General features: G+C 47.4%; 1 protein-coding gene across 1 annotated transcript in view; it reads left to right on the forward strand.

The window, feature by feature from the left end:
• cygb2 (cytoglobin 2) overlaps positions 1-18,635 on the forward strand; it is a 31,248-nt gene that overhangs the window by 720 nt on the left and 11,893 nt on the right.

Consider the following 18,635-nt stretch of genomic DNA (forward strand, 5'->3'; position numbering starts at 1 on the left):
TTCGTAGCAGGATATAATGATGCACAATAATGCAAACATTAATGTTGCATTGCATAAACTGAATATATATATATATATATATATATATATATATATATATATATATATATATATATATATATAATTTATATATATATAATTTATATATATATAATGTTAACGATTGTTAGAAATAATATATTATATATTAAATAAATTGATAAGACAGTATCCATGATTTTCTGGCTGTATTCTGTTCATACGCATAAGCAAAAATAAATCCCTTTTAAACAGGCAAAATCTACAGGACTCATTAAAATAGAATCCTTTAGGGTTGCCAGGACAACTGTCAGGGATCATTTTGTAATTTCAGGTTACGTGTGTGTGTGTGTGTCAGTGTGTGTTATCTGTGAATTTCAGCACCCAGTGTTGGCACACTACGATGTCTCTCACACTCCTGATGGCCACATATTATTTATTTATTTATGATTGCTTTCTTGCACCGTCATTATGTATCATTTTAGTCAGTTATACATTAACTTAAACTAACAAAATTTAACAAACAAAGTAACTAAAATCGGCTGTCTTAAATTTAATTTTAACAGGCTGTGCTTTTGCTTTGAGTTACCATTTGCACAATTATTTTCTTTCTTGCAGACTTTGATTAACTTTCAAATGTGAATCTCGATGTCTTAGTAAACATTTACAAAAATGTCACAGTGTACCTGCATAATTAAATTATATACATTATTAAATTCCTTACTATTTGTCAAGAATTAGACAAAAGAAACTTTTTGTTCATGATGTTACATGAATTGCCTATCATTTATTTATAATGCATTTCGAAATGTAATACTTAAGTTAATCCTCTCTGCACTATCTGCTGCATGAGGCATCAGGTAGGGTCCTCCATTTTGTTCGGTCTACCAATATCCGCAGGGCAATTTAGAAAGTAAGCCCTTTGCTTTTCAATCCTTTGTCAACTGTTTTTGCCATGTTTATTTTGGTCGTCATTTCATCATTGGAGATGTTGTTCAGCCAGAAGAGAATAAGCCGGTCAATGGCTAAGTATAGGGCACCCTTGCTCTCTCCAGTGCCTACTAGAAAGAGTTCTGTCAGATCACTATTGTGGATGACACAACATTCAAAGCTCTTGTATAGTAACTGGATGACATTGACCAGATTCTTCAAAATGCAATATGTGGTAGAATCTTCCAGGGTCATGCGTGATGTCAAAGGCTTTTACAAAGTTAATGAACGAGGTATTATAGGCAGAGAAAACTGAGACTTGAAAATAGACCAAATCTTACAATGACATTTATTTTCATTGAGGACGATGTCTAGGGGCGGCATGGTGGCTCATTGCTTATTTACATGTCTTTGTGCTTGTGTGGGTTTCCTCTGGGTGCTCCTGTTTCCCCATAGTCCAAAGACATGAGGTTTAGGTGAATTGGATAAACAAAATTGGCCTTGATGTATGTGTGCATGTGTGATAGCGAAAGTGTATGGGTTTTTCTCAGCACTGGCCGGAAGAGCATCCACTGTGAAAAACATATGCCCGAGTAGTTGGTGGTTCATTCCGATGTGGTGACCCCTTATTAATAACAGGCTAAGCCAAAGGAAAATGAATGAATAGTGACGTCTACATTCTCTTGGGAGAGTAGACCTCTTAGCACTCACTATGTCACCTGCAGTGGAGAACAACCTCTCACTCTGAACTGAAGTGGCAGGCACAGCAGGGTAATGTCTTGCCATCTTTGCAATGTGAGGGAATTTATACTCATTGTGTTTCCACCATGCCACTAGATTAACACCGTCCATTGATGTACTGCTTGCTGCCCTGTGTCAGGTCTTGTCTGTGTATGACTTCTTTACAAATGTATTGCCAAAAATCTTTTTCATTGCTGACTTCTTTTGTGGAGGAGATGCCTTTGGCTCTGTGTCTGCTCCAGTAGGCGTTGTCTCTGTAGCTTGAGCCTGCAGAAAAAATGACATAATTATAACACACATAATTGTAAATGTTAATATGAAAATATTATTCAAAAGAAAGAACAAGTGTTCACATAAAAAAAAAAGTTTTGCAATTTTACAATTTTATCTTCAACAGCCACCATCACAGTGGTGAGATTACTGTATGTCATCTCACGTAGGGCAGGGTTGGATACCTTTAGCAAAGCTGGTGTAATAATTAATAAACACGTAGTCCAATTTTGGTTCTTGCAACACATTTTAAAACAAGTTGGAAATTTTTTTTTAGTTGCAATTTATTCCAAGCCATCAGGTAAAATGGTTAAATATTGATGTGATTGGAAAAAGGTGATGTCAACAGGTGATTGTAACTATGATTTGGTTCAAAAGCAGTATCCAAGAATCTATCTAGTCCTTGAGACCTAGACTGAGGATCGCCAGTTTGTCAACAATTATGTCAGAAAATTATTAAAATGTTTAAGAACAATATTACCCAAAGAAATTAAAAGATTCAAGAAATCTGGAGGAATTTCAGTGCGTAGAGGATAAGGCCGCAAGCCTAAGATGAAAAACTGTGGTCTCCAATCCCTCAGGCGGCACTGCATCAAGAATCTCCATTCATCTATATGCAATATCGCCCCATGGGCTCAGGACTACGTTGGCAAACCTTTTTCAAGTACCACAATATGTAGTTACATCCATAAATGCCAGTGAAAACTGTACTGTTCCAAGAGGAAGCCCTATGTTAACAGTGTCCAGTGTCAACTTCTCTGGACTCGGAGGCATCTGGGATGGACCATCACACAGTGAAATTGTGTTCTGGGGTCAAATAAATCAGTAATTCAGGTACTTTTGGAAAGAAATGGATGATGCGTGCTCTGGACCAAAGACGAAAAGGATAACCAAGACTGTTAGAAGTCCAAAAGCCAGGGTCTGTCATTGTATGGGGTTGTGTTAGTAGCCTTGATAACTTGCACTGTGATGGCACCATTAATGCTGAAAAGTACATAAAGATTTTGGAGCACAACATGCTGGCTTCTTTTCCAGGGACGCCTATGCATATTTCAACAAGACAATGCAAAACCACATTGTACACACATCTATACACAAGTCCTGGCTGCAGAGCAAGAGGATACAAGTACTTGACTGACCTGCCTGCAGTCCTGACATGTCTCCAATAGAGAATGGGGTTTGAAGCAATTTAAAGTGCAAAAAAAGTTCTCATATTGTTGCCCACCTAAAGACTTGTTTGCAGGAAGAATGGGACAAAATGAAACACTTCATCACTTGGTGTCTTTAGTCCCTAATGGTTTTTTAAGTGTTGTGAAAAGGAATGGCAACATTACAGCGTGGTAAATGCTTTACTGTTGCAACTTTTTTTGAAATGTGTTTCAAAATGGAATGTTTATTTTGAAAAACAAAATTATGAAAATCATGAAGAATACAATGAAATACAAGTCAAAGTAAATTTAAAAATCACTAAATCACTTCCCTTTTTTCCCCATAGTGTCCCAACTTTTTCTGATTTGTGACTGTAGAATTCTGGTTTTCAGAACATAGACAAAGGTGGTAAATTTTCAGTGCTCAATAGGGTTTTGAGAAGTTTAAGCCCCTTGAGGACCTCCTCTACTACGTTTACATCAGACAAAGTGGGAATGTCCCTTATGTTTTTTTCAGTGTTTTTTCTGTCAGTGCAGAGTATACTGCTGCCTGTTGCTCTAGATCACAGGTGTCAAACTCAGTTCCAAAAGGGCCGCAGCTCTGCACAGTTTAGTTCCAACCCTAATTAAACACACCTGATCAAACTAATTGAGTCCTTCAGGCTTGTTTAAACCTACAGGTAAGTGTGTTGGAGCAGGGTTGGAACTAAACTGTGCAGGTCTTCGGCCCGCCAGGAATTGAGTTTGACACCCCTGCTCTAGATAGTGCTCCAACATGTCACGTGGAGTTACATCTTGTTGTAACATCATATATGAGCCTGTGGGTTGAATTCTGTAGCATTTCTTTCTTGGTCTTAAGCACATGAGCTGCAGTTGTACCTTCCTGATCCTTCCAAGAAGACGATCTATCTGTTTCACTGAGATTCCACTTTGGCATGCTACATTTATAACATGGGCAAAGCAAAATATCTGTGGCCCCAGTCCAGACTCTGTCACTGCATATACTCAGTTTTTGACATTATCTTTGGTGACTGGTTATATTGCTACATGCATTGTGCCTCGTGCCACTCAGCTTATGTTTCTGTCAGTATTTGCTGTAGATTTGTGCTTGTGTGAATATTATGGAGGGGTGTGTCTGTAGCACTGGACTTCGCATTTCCCACCCCGCTCTCTTTTGAGCAGTCACTGATTAATTGCTTTCTGTAGCTCTTGTTGTCCACCCATCTGTGGTGATTGCTATAGGATGCATCTGATAAGTCTGCAACGATTTAGTTTTTCATGCTGTATCTTCATGCTGAAGTATGTGCGTAGAGGTATTTTATAGCGTGGCTCAAGCAGTTTTAGCAGGTTTTTAAAATCTTTGTTTCTCACAACAAAATATGGCCCATATATATGTCGCGATAATCATTCTGATAGAGAAGGCAATCACTCTAAATCACTAGATTTAGCCTGCTCTGATTCTGGTGGAAATGGCTGCTTACATATTCATGCAGCTGTTGGTTGTTGCAGTTTGCATCCTGTTGGTATACTAGTTGTGTGCTTTAGGTTATTGCCACTTTCACACGGCTTTCTTATGCGACAGTGCATAAACACTGTAACAGTTTCATTTATCATCCCTTTGCATCATTATATTTGAAAGGGAAGATAAAATTCTATACATGGGACTTGAATGATGTGGGAGGCTTTTTCAGTACTTTTCTTTCGCTAGTCATTGATGTTGACTGATTAACATGCCCTTTTCACATGATTATTCTCAATCGAATGCTATATTGAACAATATTGTTTTTAGATGCAAACTAAACTCTTTGCAACTCTTTGCAAACGGCTGCTCAGTTATTGCACTGATATTTTTTTATCAGATTTACAGTGACTGCACATCTCGATCAAATTTATTTACCACGGGAGAGCATTAACCAAGCCCTTACCATCATGGCCTCCTAATCATCCCTATTCACTGAAATGGTTTTATCATTTTTATCATGTGGCTGCCATCGCATCATCCAAGTGGATGCTGCAGACTGGTGTTGGTACGGCGATCCCCTAATGACTGTAAAATGCTTTGAGTTTTTGGTAATCCACAATAAATGCACTATATAAATGCACGTTATTTACTTACTCAATTACTAGTGTAGAATGAAAATGTGGTCAGTGCATAGGGTTGGGTGGCAAATCTGTGCATAGCGTGGGTTTCCTTCTGGTGCTGGGTTTCCCCCACAAGTCCAAAGACGTGTGGTAGAGGCAAATTGGGTAGGTTAAATTGTCCGTAGTGTATGTGTGTGAATTAGTGTCTATGAATGTTTCAGCTGGAAGGGCATTGGCTGCATAAAACATATGTTGGATAAGTTGGCTGTTCATTTCGCTGTGAAAATGAATGAGTGAACAAAAACAAATTAACCACATCTCTAAATTCCTCAAGACAACAGAAAAACAAAAGCCACCGCTGACCTTGACAGATACAGTATCAAGCCCAGCTTGCATCATTTGCCTTACAACTACTTGCAATACCTAGCAAAATTAACAGTTCTTCACACTAGGGCTGCACAATTAATCAGAAAAAGATCACAATCTCGATTCGACTCTACACATGATACTAATTCAGCTTTTTCTACCATTCAACCAATTATATTTTCAAGGTCAGGAGAGAAGAAAAGGCAGCCGCACAAGACTTCACAGCAACATTGACACCTTAAAATGGCGTTAAAATTGTCACTTACTGTATTTAGAAGGTATAATTCAGCCAAAATGTAAATTCTGTCTTTATGTAATTATGTATTAACGGTCGCGAAATTGCAGGTGAGCTGACGCACTGTTTGTTTACTGCAGAGAACGTGAAAGTGCACGGGAGTTTTGATTTGCATGTATGTGTTTTTTTCTCAGTGACAGCAGCCATGAGCCGCACTCAGAAGGGAAATTGAAACCTGTGCGCACATCATTTAAATAATGATATCGCATTTTAGAGTTATGATTACGACAAGCATTTGGTACGTTTTTTCTTTCATAGCAAACACAAAGTGTTGTGGATGAAAATAAATGTTCCCCTTCGGTTGGGGAACTTCAGTGCCATGAAAGGGGAGGATTCGGATCAGAAGCCGCTTATCTGGAGAGTATTGAACGGGCCAATGAATGAAATTAATTGGCAGCGTAAGCTTGCGCAGGTGTGCGACATCTGCAATCATCTCAGCATATAAGCACACCTGAAGCCAGCAGACGCCATCCTTTTCGCTTCAGATCCTTTCTGAGTGAGTCGATGAGGGTTCCTCTTGCTGATCAGCACTTCAGAGCGAACGAGTGTGTCTCCCGGTCCAGAGTGGGTCTTCGCGGTGGCAGACGGTCGAGCTGGGTTACTCCCTTGCCTGCGGTTCTTTGGGTCCGGTCCTCCAGAGCGGTGCGTATAGTTGCAACTTTCCTAAAAGAGCAACACAGTCGTGCAGCACGTCCTTTTCAGGATGGCGCTCCGACTGTGCGTTTCTGGATGCGGGGGTTTCCTGTCTCCGGATGATGGACACGATCACTGCATTGCATGTTTGGGGGTCCAGCATGTTAATGCGGTGCTCGCGGGCGGCTCATGTCGTCATTGCGATGCCATGACCGTTGCACAGCTAAGATCGCGGCTAACTTTCGCAAGAGAGCGAGCCACCCCAGTTGCCTCCTGTTCTAAAAAAGCAGCGGGCGCTCGGGCAGATCTGAGGGTTTCAGCGGGAGCTAATCCGCCGCCCACGGGCTCGCGGACCTCTCGCTCCTCACGGCGCTCCATCCAAGCTTCGGGTGGTGAGAGTGATCCGTCTAACCAGATGGTAGCTCTCACACTCGCTGACACCGGAGATCAGATGTCCTCCGCGGCATCGGAGGGTGGGCTTTCACTGTCCGACGAAGATCCGGACCCGCTCGCCCCCTCCGGGCAGGTGAGCGCTGTCAAATCGGATCCTGAAGCGGACATGTTAGCCGTGCTTTCCCGGGCTGCTTCGGCCGTGGGGTTGGAGATGGTTTATCCCCCAGCTCCGCGGCCGGACCGACTAGATGGGTGCTACGTAGAGGACCAGAAGGCGAAGCCTTCGAAGCCTCTCGTCCCCTTCTTCCCGGAAGTGCACAGTAGGCTCACGCAGTCCTGGAGGGCACCTTTCTCTGCCCGTGCTGCGAGTGCCTCCGCCCTCACCGCCCTTGACGGCGGAGCTGCCAGGGGGTATGAGGCGATCCCGTCAGTGGAGCGCGCTATCGCGGTCAATCTTTGTCCGCGCGGCGCCTCTACGTGGCGGGGTTTGCCCCGCCTCCCGTCCAAAGCCTGTAGGTTGTCTGCCTCCCTCGGAGCCAGAGCTTATAAGGCTGCGGGCCAGGCTGCTTCTGCTTTGCACGCGATGGCCACCTACCAGCGCTACCAAGCGCAGGCGCTGGCCGAGCTGCACGAGGGCGGGTCCAACCCAAGCTTATTACATGAGCTGCGCACCGCGACCGACTATGCTCTTCGGACTACTAAGTCCGCCGCGTGTGCGCTGGGGAGGACGATGTCCACACTTGTGGTTCAGGAACGCCACCTCTGGCTAAACCTGGCCGATATGCGCGACGTTGACAAAGTTCGCTTTCTTGACTCGCCCATATCCCAGGCTGGCCTGTTCGGCGACACCGTCGGTGAATTCACCCAGGAATTCAAGGCGGTGAAAGAGCAGTCGGATGCGATGGGCAATGTCATCTATCGGCGTGGCCGTAAGCCCGCTCCGCCCGCCGAGCCATCCACCTCCGCTGTTCCTCGCCGAGGGCGCCCGCCAACGAGTGCTGCCCCGCCCCCGCCTGCGCCTCCGGCCAAGCGGGCGCGGCGTTCACCTCGAAAGCAGGCAGCCCCTCCTGCCCAGGGCGCCGTTAAGTCCGGTAAACGGACCGCGAAGCGTCCCTGAGACAGGCCATCCGGAGAAGAGGAAACTTGCTCTTTCCCCGCTGGAGGGCGGGGCCCCGATAACAACGGTACTTTTCAGTGCCACCAAAACATCAGTAAAAGAGCACTTTTTCCCTTCCCCGGATGTGACTGCACGAGTTCTGCCAGTCCGGGACGCGCTGCCTTCCGGCTCGCAGACTCTACGTGCTTCGCCAGTGGCTCACGAGCGCTGGGGGGACGGTCTCCCTTCCCTCAGCCCTCCAGCCCCCTCTCCGGAGTCAGGGTGCGGAGCCAGAGCGAATCGCTCTCCTCCAGCTTTTCCGCGGGACCCTCGTGCTTCCCGGATCAGCACACCCACTCCGCGCTGCCCCACCGCTGGTACGTCAGCGATTGTAGCGATGACTCCATTAGCGAGGGCTCTGCCTGCCTGGTTAGCGCGGGCCAGCCCCTCGCGGTGGCTCATACGCACAATCAGACTCGGTTACGCGATTCAGTTCGCGAAACGGCCCCCCAAGTTTACGGGCGTGTATTTCTCCAGGGTCAACCCCCTGTCCGCCCCTGTCTTGCGAGAGGAGATTGCTGCCCTCCTGGCGAAGGGTGCAATCGAGCCGGTTCCTCCAGCCGAGATGGAGAGTGGGTTTTACAGCCCATACTTCATCGTACCCAAAAAGAGCGGTGGGTCACGGCCAATCCTAGATCTGCGCGTTTTGAACCGCTGTCTGCACAAGCTGCCGTTCAGAATGCTCACGCAGAGGCGCATTCTCCAATGCGTTCGTCCTCGGGATTGGTTTGCAGCCATAGACCTGAAGGACGCGTATTTCCATGTCTCCATTCTTCCACGCCACCGCCAATTTCTGCGGTTTGCGTTCGAGGGTCGAGCGTGGCAGTACAAGGTCCTCCCCTTCGGGCTCTCTCTGTCTCCGCGGGTCTTCACCAAACTCGCGGAGGGTGCCCTAGCGCCCCTTCGGCTCGCGGGCATTCGCATACTCAATTATCTCGACGACTGGCTGATTTTAGCCCACTCGCGGGAGCAATTGATTATGCACAGGGACGAGGTGCTTCGGCATCTCCGCCTACTGGGGCTTCAGGTCAACCGAGAAAAGAGCAAACTCGCCCCCGTGCAGAGGATTTCTTTTCTCGGGATGGAGCTGGACTCGATCACCATGGTAGCGCACCTCTCCGAGGAACGCGCTCGCCTGTTGCTGAACTGTCTGAGGGAGCTCGACAGCAAACTAGTGGTCCCACTGAAGTTCTTTCAGAGGCTCCTGGGGCATATGGCATCCGCAGCCGCCGTCACGCCGCTCGGGTTGCTCCATATGAGACCACTTCAGCACTGGCTTCACGATCGGGTCCCCAGACGCGCATGGCACGCGGGCACACACCGGGTCTCGGTTACTGCGCTGTGTCGCCGCGCCCTCAGCCCTTGGAACGACCCCTCGTTCCTACAGGCCGGTGTGCCTCTAGGACAGGCGTCCAGCCATGTTGTTGTTTCAACAGACGCTTCCAACACGGGTTGGGGGGCCGTGTGTCGCGGGCATGCGGCTGCGGGCCTCTGGAAGGGTGCCCAGCTGCATTGGCACATCAATCGCCTAGAGCTGTTGGCAGTGTTCCTCGCTCTCCACCGCTTTTTACCGGTGCTGGAGCGGCAACACGTGCTGGTCAGGACGGACAGTACGGCGGCGGCGGCGTATATCAACCGCATGGGGGGTATGCGCTCTCGCCGCATGTCTCAGCTCGCCCGCCGTCTGCTCCTCTGGAGTCACCCGCGGCTGAAATCGCTGCGCGCCATTCACGTCCCAGGCACGCTCAATCGTGCAGCCGATGCGCTCTCACGACAGCTGTTACGCCCTGGAGAATGGAGACTCCACCCCGAGTCTGTTCAGCTGATATGGGCGCGATTCGGGGAGGCCCAGATCGATCTGTTTGCTTCCCCCGAGAACGCTCACTGCCAGTTGTTTTTTTCCCTGACCGAGGGCTCTCTCGGCACGGATGCACTGGCCCACAGCTGGCCTCGGGGCATGCGCAAGTATGCGTTTCCCCCAGTGAGCCTGCTCGCGCAGTTTCTGTGCAAGGTCAGGGAGGACGAGGAACAGGTTCTGCTAGTTGCGCCCCTTTGGCCCAACCGGACCTGGATATCAGAGCTCTCACTCCTCGCGACGGCCCTCCCCTGGCGGATCCCTTTGAGAGAGGACCTACTCTCTCAGGGACAGGGCACCATCTGGCACCCTCGCCCCGATCTTTGGAACCTCCACGTGTGGTCCCTAGACGCGAGGAAGACTTAGGTAACCTACCGACTGCGGTGGTTAATACCATCACTCAGGCTAGAGCCCCCTCCACGAGGCGCGCCTACGCCCTGAAGTGGAGTCTATTCACTGAATGGTGCGTCTCTCGCAGAGAAGACCCCCGAAATTGCCAGATTAGTGTTGTGCTCTCTTTCCTTCAAGAGAAGTTGGACAGCAGGCTGTCGCCCTCCACTCTCAAGGTTTACGTGGCCGCCATCTCCGCTTATCATAGCGCGGTAGCTGGCGGCACCGTGGGAAAGCATAACCTGGTCATCCAGTTCCTTAGGGGTGCTAGGCGAATTAATCCATCTCGCCCCCCTCTCATGCCCTCTTGGGATCTCGCCCTCGTTCTCACGAGTCTGCGATCCGATCCCTTTGAGCCACTCGAATCAGTATCTCTAAGATTTCTGTCCCTGAAGACAGCTCTGCTGGTTGCGTTGGCCTCCATCAAGAGGGTCGGGGACCTGGAGGCATTTTCGGTCAGTGACTCGTGCCTGGAATTCGGGCCGGATTACTCTCACGTTATCCTGAGACCCCGCCCCGGTTATGTGCCCAAGGTTCCTACCACCCCCTTTAGAGATCAGGTAGTGAACCTGCAAGCGCTGCCCCCGGAGGAGGCAGACCCAGCCCTTTCTTTACTTTGTCCAGTTCGCGCTCTGCGCATTTATGTGGACCGTACTCAGAATTTTAGATCATCTGAGCAGCTCTTTGTCTGTTATGGCGGTCGGCAGCAGGGAAGTGCCGTATCGAAACAAAGATTATCCCACTGGATTGTGGATGCCATTTCACTCGCTTATTCGAGTCGAGGTCAGCCGTGTCCCCCGGGAGTACGTGCACACTCCACTCGGAGCGTTGCATCCTCTTGGGCGCATGCACGCGGCGCCTCTCTAACAGACATCTGTAGAGCTGCGGGCTGGGCGACACCCAACACATTTGCAAGGTTTTACAATCTGCGAGTGGAGCCGGTTTCCTCAAGGGTATTAGGTAACCCTTTGGTGATTGAGGAGACAACTCGGTAGGGTGTTGAAACACGCTTGCTGCGCCATTCTCCCTAACACGGAGGTACGTGCGCCTTTTTTATCTGTCAGTAAAGTTCCCCGTCAGGTGAGCCCTGCAGATTCCTCCGTGGCCCCCAGCACTGACTCAGCGGAGGAGTCACTTGCTGGCCCACTACGTTGTAGGTCTGCCCGCTGGTCAGCCCGCGTTTTGGGTATAGGTGCCTGCTATGCGTGATCCCCACTAGGCGATCCCATATGCTTATTCCGCCACGGTTAAGTCCCCCCCTGGGCGGACCCGTGTCTTCCCTCTCCGCTAACCACTCTTTGCTATGCGTACTCCCCCTTTTTAGGGCTAGTCCATAGGTAAATTCTGCCATCTATCCCCCCCTTGGGTAACGGATGGCCTCCGCAGCGTCCTCCCTATCGGGATTGCACGCTTCCCAACGTACTGTCGTATTTCCTAGAATTATCTAGATGCTCACGACTTCCCAAAAAATATATCTAAATCCGTAAAACTTCTGTTGAAGTAGGATAAATTAGGGCCAGGGACACGTTGGAGGACCGCGCCCCCCATGATGTGGGTGCGTCACGCTTGCTTGACTATCTCCTCATCGGGGGTGTTGGTAAGGTGCAGTCATTATGGCGCTTTCCATATTCTCCCATTCATGGCACTGAAGTTCCCCAACCGAAGGGGAACGTTCGAGGTTACAGAAGTAACCCTTCGTTCCCCGAGGAGGGGAACGGAAGTGCCATATTCCGTCGCCATAATGACTGTCCCTTAGCTGTTTGAAAGTCTCTTCAGCTTAAAAGGATGGCGTCTGCTGGCTTCAGGTGTGCTTATATGCTGAGATGATTGCAGATGTCGCACACCTGCGCAAGCTTACGCTGCCAATTAATTTCATTCATTGGCCCGTTCAATACTCTCCAGATAAGCGGCTTCTGATCCGAATCCTCCCCTTTCATGGCACTTCCGTTCCCCTCCTCGGGGAACGAAGGGTTACTTCTGTAACCTCGAACGTTTACTGTGTCAGTATAACAACCCTAGCCTATATATAAGGGGAAATATAATGATCTAATAATGTTGTCAATGACAGATGACAAGCACATGTCTTAAACATAATAAATCAACTTCAGAACTATAAACAGTTATATTTTGATGTCATCATTTTACTGTGTATTAACAAACAGGACATATTTAAGTCTGTTCAAGTCCACCATAATACAAAATTGAGCATTTTAAACAACAGTAGACCTACACATATGCCTAATATTATTGTTGTTTTACCATATGGTTGATAATTAACAATAATAACAGCCTACTCATATTAACCTTTATTTTACATTTACAAAATCGTGAGATAGAATCATGATCTTGATTTTAAGCAAAAAAAAAAATCATAATTCATATTTTTGTCAGAATCGTGACGGCCCTACTCCACACACCCACAAACTATTCAGAACATTTAATACCCTGTTCTGCCCTCCACCACCTCTTTATCAGCTGATTTGAGCTCCTTTTTCACACACAAAAAAACTTAAATTAGCAGTCTGCTTCCCACCACGTCCAACCCAAAACACAAACCAGATGAGAAGGTGGCAAGGGAGGACAAATGAACTTGGGTTTGGAAAAGGCAATCGAACCAGGTGTGAAAGCATCCTAAGAGACCCATGTTTGCTTGGTCCATGCATCAAGACCTGCAGGAAGAACCAACTATTTCCAAACCTCTATCCGAGACAAAGTGTGTTTTAGTATAAGATATTGTAATTAATTATATTTTTAAAATTGATATTTATTAATAACAAAAACTTCCTCAGCTGTTTTTTTTTTTTAGAATAAGTTTTATATTATCCGACTTTAGCTTGTCTTTACACAGGAGTAGGATAACAGATAACAGAGGTGGATAACAGTGTTATTAATCACAACTCATCAGCTTAGTCACCTTCATGATTCATGCCTCAGCACTTTTTTTTATATTTATTGTAAATTTAGTAATTTTAGTTCCCTTACGGATGGGGAACTTCAATGCTATAAGTGGATTTAATCCACATATGGGGATTTCGTTCAGAAAGCCAATCGTCTGCCAATAAAATGCCAGATGAATTGGCAGCGTAAGGTTGCGCACCTGATGCTTGTTGCAATCAATTCAGCATATAAGCACAGGGAAAGCAAGACAACGCCATCCTTTTCGCTTCAGAGACTATTACAGCCTTCTGAGAGAGTCGATGAGGGTTCCTCCTGCTGATATCCAGCGATTTCGAGCGAACGAGAGGGGTCTTCCGGTCCAGAGTGTGTACACGCGATGGTCGAGCTGGGTTTCTCTCTTGCCTGGCGTTCTTTGGGTTCAGGCCTCCAGAGCGGTGCGTATAAAGTTGCAAATTTGACAAAAAGAGCAACACAGTCGTGCAGCACGTCCTTTTCAGGATGGCGCTCCGACCGTGCGTTTCTGGATGTGGTGGTGGTGCGTTTCTGGATCCTGTCCCCGGATGATGGGCACAAGCACTGCGTTGCATGTCTGGGGGTCCAGCATGTTAATGCAGTGTTCACGGGCAGTTCATGTCGTCATTTCGATGCCATGACTGTTGCGCAGTTCAGATCGCGGCTAGCCCTTGCAAAAGGGCGAACCACCCCAGCTGTCCCCCTGCACTGCAGTGGGCACTCGGGCAGATCTGAGGGTTCCATTGGGAGATTATCCGTCACCTCCGGGTCCGCAGATCTCCCGCTCCACCAAGCGCTCCATCCAAGCTTCGAGCGGAGGAAGTGATCCGTCTAACCAGATGGTAGCCCTTACGTTGGATGACACCGGGGACCAGACGTCTATTGCTGAATCGGAGGGTGGGCTTTCATTGTCCAACGAAGATCCAGACCCGCTCGCCCCCTCCGGGCAGGTGAGCGCAGTCAAAACGGATCCCGAAACGGACATGTTAGCCGTGCTTTCCCGGGCTGCTTCGGCCGTGGGGTTGGAGATGGTTTATCCCCCAGCTCTGCGGTCAGACCCACTAGATAGGTGCTACGTAGAGGACAAGAGAGCCAAGCCTTCGAAGCCTCTCATCCCCTTCTTCCCGGAGATTCACAGTAGGCTCACGCAGTGTTGGAGGGCACCTTTTTGTGCCCGTTCTGCGTGTCCCTCCGCCCTCACCACTCTTGACGGTGGAGCAGCCATGGGATATGAAGCGATTCCTCAGGTCCAGTGCGCCATTGCGAACAATCTTTGTCTGCGTGGCGCCTCTTCTTGCCTTGCACGCTATGGCCACCTACCAGTGCTTCCAAGCGCAGGCGCTGGCCCAGCTGCACGAGGGTGGGTCCGACCCAAGCTTACTTCACGAGCTCTGCAACACAACCGACTATACTCTTTGGACCACTAAGTCCGCTGCGCGTGTGTTTGGGAGGATGATGTCCACATTAGTGGTCCAGGATCGCCACCTCTCGCTAAACTTGGCTGATATGCGCAAAGTCGACAAAGGCTGCTTTCTTGACTCCCCCATATCCCAAGCTGGCCTGTTCAGCGACACCGTCTGTGAATTCACCCAGGAATTCAAGGCGGTGAGAGAGCAGTTTGATGCGATGGGTAATGTCACCTATCGGCGGGAACGTAAGCCCGCTCCGCCTGCCGAGCCATCCATATCTGCTGCTCCTCGCCGAAGGCGCCCGCCTACGAGGGCTGCCCCGCCCCAGGCAAAGTGGGCGTGTCGAGCTCCTTGAAAGCAGGCAGCCCCCCCTGCCCAGAGCAACGTTTAGTCCGGTAAACGGACCGCGAAGCGTCCCTGGGACAGGTCATCCGGAGAAGAGGGAACTTGCTCTTTCCCCGCTGGAGGGGCAGGCCCCATTTCCAATGGCACTTTTCACTGCCAGCCGAACATCAATGAAAGAGCACTTTTCCACTTCCCCAGATGTGACAGCCTGAACCCTGCCAGTCTGGTACGCTATGCTTTCCAGCTCGCAGGTTCTGGCTCACAGGCGCTGGGAGAATGGTCTCCTTTCTCCCACCCCTCGAGCCCCCCCTCCGGAGTTTGGGTGCGAAGGGTGAGTGTATCTCTCGCTTCCAGCTTTTCCGCGGGACCCTCGCACTTCCTGGATCAGCACACCCACTCCGCGCTGCCCCATTGCTGATACGTCAGGGATTGTAGTGATGAGTCCATCAGTGAGGGCTCTGCCTGCCTGGTTAGTGCGGACCAGCCATTTGAGGTGGCTCAATCAGACTCGGCTACGCAATTCATTTAGCTGAACGGCCCCGCAAGTTCACGGGTGTGTATTTCACAAGGGTCAGCCCCCTGTCCGCCCCTGTCTTGCGAGAGGAGATTGCTGTTCTCCTGGCGAAGGATGCAATCGAGCTGGTCCCTCCAGCCGAGATGGAGAGCGGGTTTTACAGCCCGTACTTCCTCGTGCCCAAAAATAGCGGTGGGTCACGGCCAATCCTAGATCTTCGCGATTTGAACCGCTGTCTGCACAAGCTGCTGTTCAGAATGCTTACACAGAAGCGCATCCTCTTGTGCGTTTGTCTTCAGGATTGGTCTGCAGCGGTAGACCTGAAGGACATGTACTCCGATGTCTCTATTATTCCACGTCACCGTCAGTTAAAAAATCTGCGGTTTGCGTTCGAAAGTCGAGCTTAGCAATACAAAGTCCTCCCCATCCGGCTCTCTCTATCTCCGTGGGTCTTCACCAAGCTCGCGGAGGGTGCCTTAGCGCCCCTTCGGCTCGCGGGCATCCCCAAACTCAATTATCTCGGCGACTGGCTGATTTTAGCCCACTCTTGGGAGCAATTGATTATGCAGAGACAAGGCGTAGGGATGTAACAAATTTTGTAAATACCGTCATACCGCAATAGAATTTTTTTTCAATATTACCGTAGGCGCATGACTCAATAAAACTATATTTCTGAGAAAAGTTTGCGTAGGCGAATGAAGCGAACCGGAGGTAGCGGGAACTACAATTCCCATCAGCCTAGGCGTGGCCATCATTCTTTGCGGTTTGTTGTCACTACAGATCCAGTAATGTGGAAATGGAGTGTGTTGCTAGTAGCGGGGAAGAAAAAGAGCTGGAAATGATCGAACCTAAAGCGGGATTTAAATCGGATGTGTGGAAGAATTTCGGTTTCTTACTAAAAAGATACGAAAAAGGAGAAAAGGTGACAAAGAAAATAATGGTATGCAGGCACTGCCAGACTGTGGTGAAATATAAGTTGGGTAATATGACTAAAAACAGTCATGGGAACTGCAGAACAGACATACTTGTTAGATTGATGCAGACATTGACTTGTACCGCAAAGAGACCTCTATGTCACTAATGGCTTGTCCTCTCAAGTGGTGGAAAGACAAAGCACAATGTTACCCACTGCTGTCAACCTTGGCTAAATCATATCTCTCTGTCCCAGAAACCTCAGTCCCAAATGAGAGGTTTTTTTTTTTTCTGTTGCAGGGGACATGCCCAGAGATCCCAGCTTTTACCAGATTATAGTTATATGATAATTTTCTTTAAAAAAAAAAACCATCTCTATCTAAGTGAGTGAGTGATTAAATGTTGAATTTGATGAGTTTTCAACAATAATAAATGTAAAGTTATTTTTTTCATATGGTTTATTAGTTTTTTGTTATTAAAATCGAAAAAATGAAGTTCCTGTTTCAAAACTTACAGATAGATGGCTAATTTGTTTTGGCACTTTTTTCGAGTCTTTTCATTAGTTTTGTTTTTCCTGTAAATTATTCAATAAATACCGTACTTTGCCATTCATACCGAGGTATTATCGTACCGTGAAATTCTGATACCGTTGCATCCCTAACAAGGTGCTCCGGCACCTCCACCTTTTGGGGCTTCAGGTCAACCGAGAAAAGAGCAAACTCGCCCCCGTGCGGAGGATCTCTTTTCTCGGGCTGGAGCTGGACTCAGTCACCATGGCAGCACGCCTCTCCAGAGAGCGCACTCAGCTAATGCTGAACTGTCTGAGATAGTTCGATAGCAAAATACTGCTCCCACTGAAATTATTTCAGAGGCTCCTGGGGCATATGGCATCCGCAGCCGCTGTCACGCCGCTCGGATTACTCCATATGTGACCCCTTCGGCACTGGCTTTACGATCGAGTCCCCAGACGCGCATGGCACGCGGGCACACACTAATTCACTGTTAATCCGCTGTGTCGCCGCGCCCTCTGCTCCTCTGGAGTCATACGCGGCTGAAATCGCTGTGCGCCATTCACATTCCAGGCAAGCTCAAAATCTTACATTATTCCATCTCCACCTGCTGGTGAAAGCTAGAGCAGCTGGCGATCTTCAATCTGCAATCTATTGCTTCTCCTGCAGTTCCTGGATGTAATGTTGAATTTTAACAGTCGAATTTGATCCACTGAATTTATGGAAGCAAATATTTGAACTGAAATAAAATGAACTGAAAATTACCTTTTGAATATTATACATCGTATTTTTAAAGGGTATTGGATATTTTGTAAGTGAAATCTGAAAATTGAATATGAATTATTTAATTTTTTAGTATGAAAACGTGTTTGAAATATTTTTCGTTGAAATATTCACAGCTTAAATAAACAGATATGTTAAATTTCAGGACCTAAAAATACAAACCCTGGAATTCAAGTCATTAAAATGCAAGAACTTGTTAATACGGTGTATTATTTTTTTCAGTTTGTGATATTCAACAAGCTTTTTAATTCAAGACTTTTGGCATTGATTTTGTTCCATACAATAACACCATACTTTGCCAGCTGAAATCATGTTGCGTGCACTCAAAGCGAACTTCCGCAAACACGGCGATGACATAACATTCGCCACGCGTAAGTTTTATAAAAGAAAGCTGATTGGCTATTGCAAGTTGACCATTTTGTAGTTGTAATACCGCAAATAGCAATTGGACTAGTGAAATAAACAACTACAACACCGCAAAAACCTAGCAACAACAACAAAAAAAGAATTTAAATAAGCATTCGATGTAGCGTTACATGGACATTGCAAAAATAAGACCTGTGCGAAAATATTTAAGAAATAGAACAGCGAACTTAACACTTTTTAAGACCTTAAATTTAGATTTTTAAATTTTAGACTTTTTAAGACCCCACAAAAACCCTGAAATCATGCCATAGGTAATGAGGTCTGATTAAAAATAACATCAACGATCACCAACAGCTAATGAGAAAGCAGCATTCACTACTGTGGGCACCTGCAGGCCAGCAGGAGGTTGGGGGAGAACTTAAAAGCCCTAATTTTCAGTTTATTTGAACCCAAGAAATTGAGAAAAAACAACTTAAAATTTGGCAGGAGCACCGTCTGTTTGATGTGTCATCTGAGCAATAAGAATAACCGTGTCGAAAAAAAAAAGGTTAAGAGTAATTGCTCCCTTCGAAGTCAGGTGAGCAAAATAAGTACATTTTCTACCCCACTA

The sequence above is a fragment of the Danio rerio genome, chromosome 6 (genome assembly GCF_049306965.1).
Source record: "Danio rerio strain Tuebingen ecotype United States chromosome 6, GRCz12tu, whole genome shotgun sequence".
NCBI lineage: Eukaryota > Metazoa > Chordata > Actinopteri > Cypriniformes > Danionidae > Danio > Danio rerio.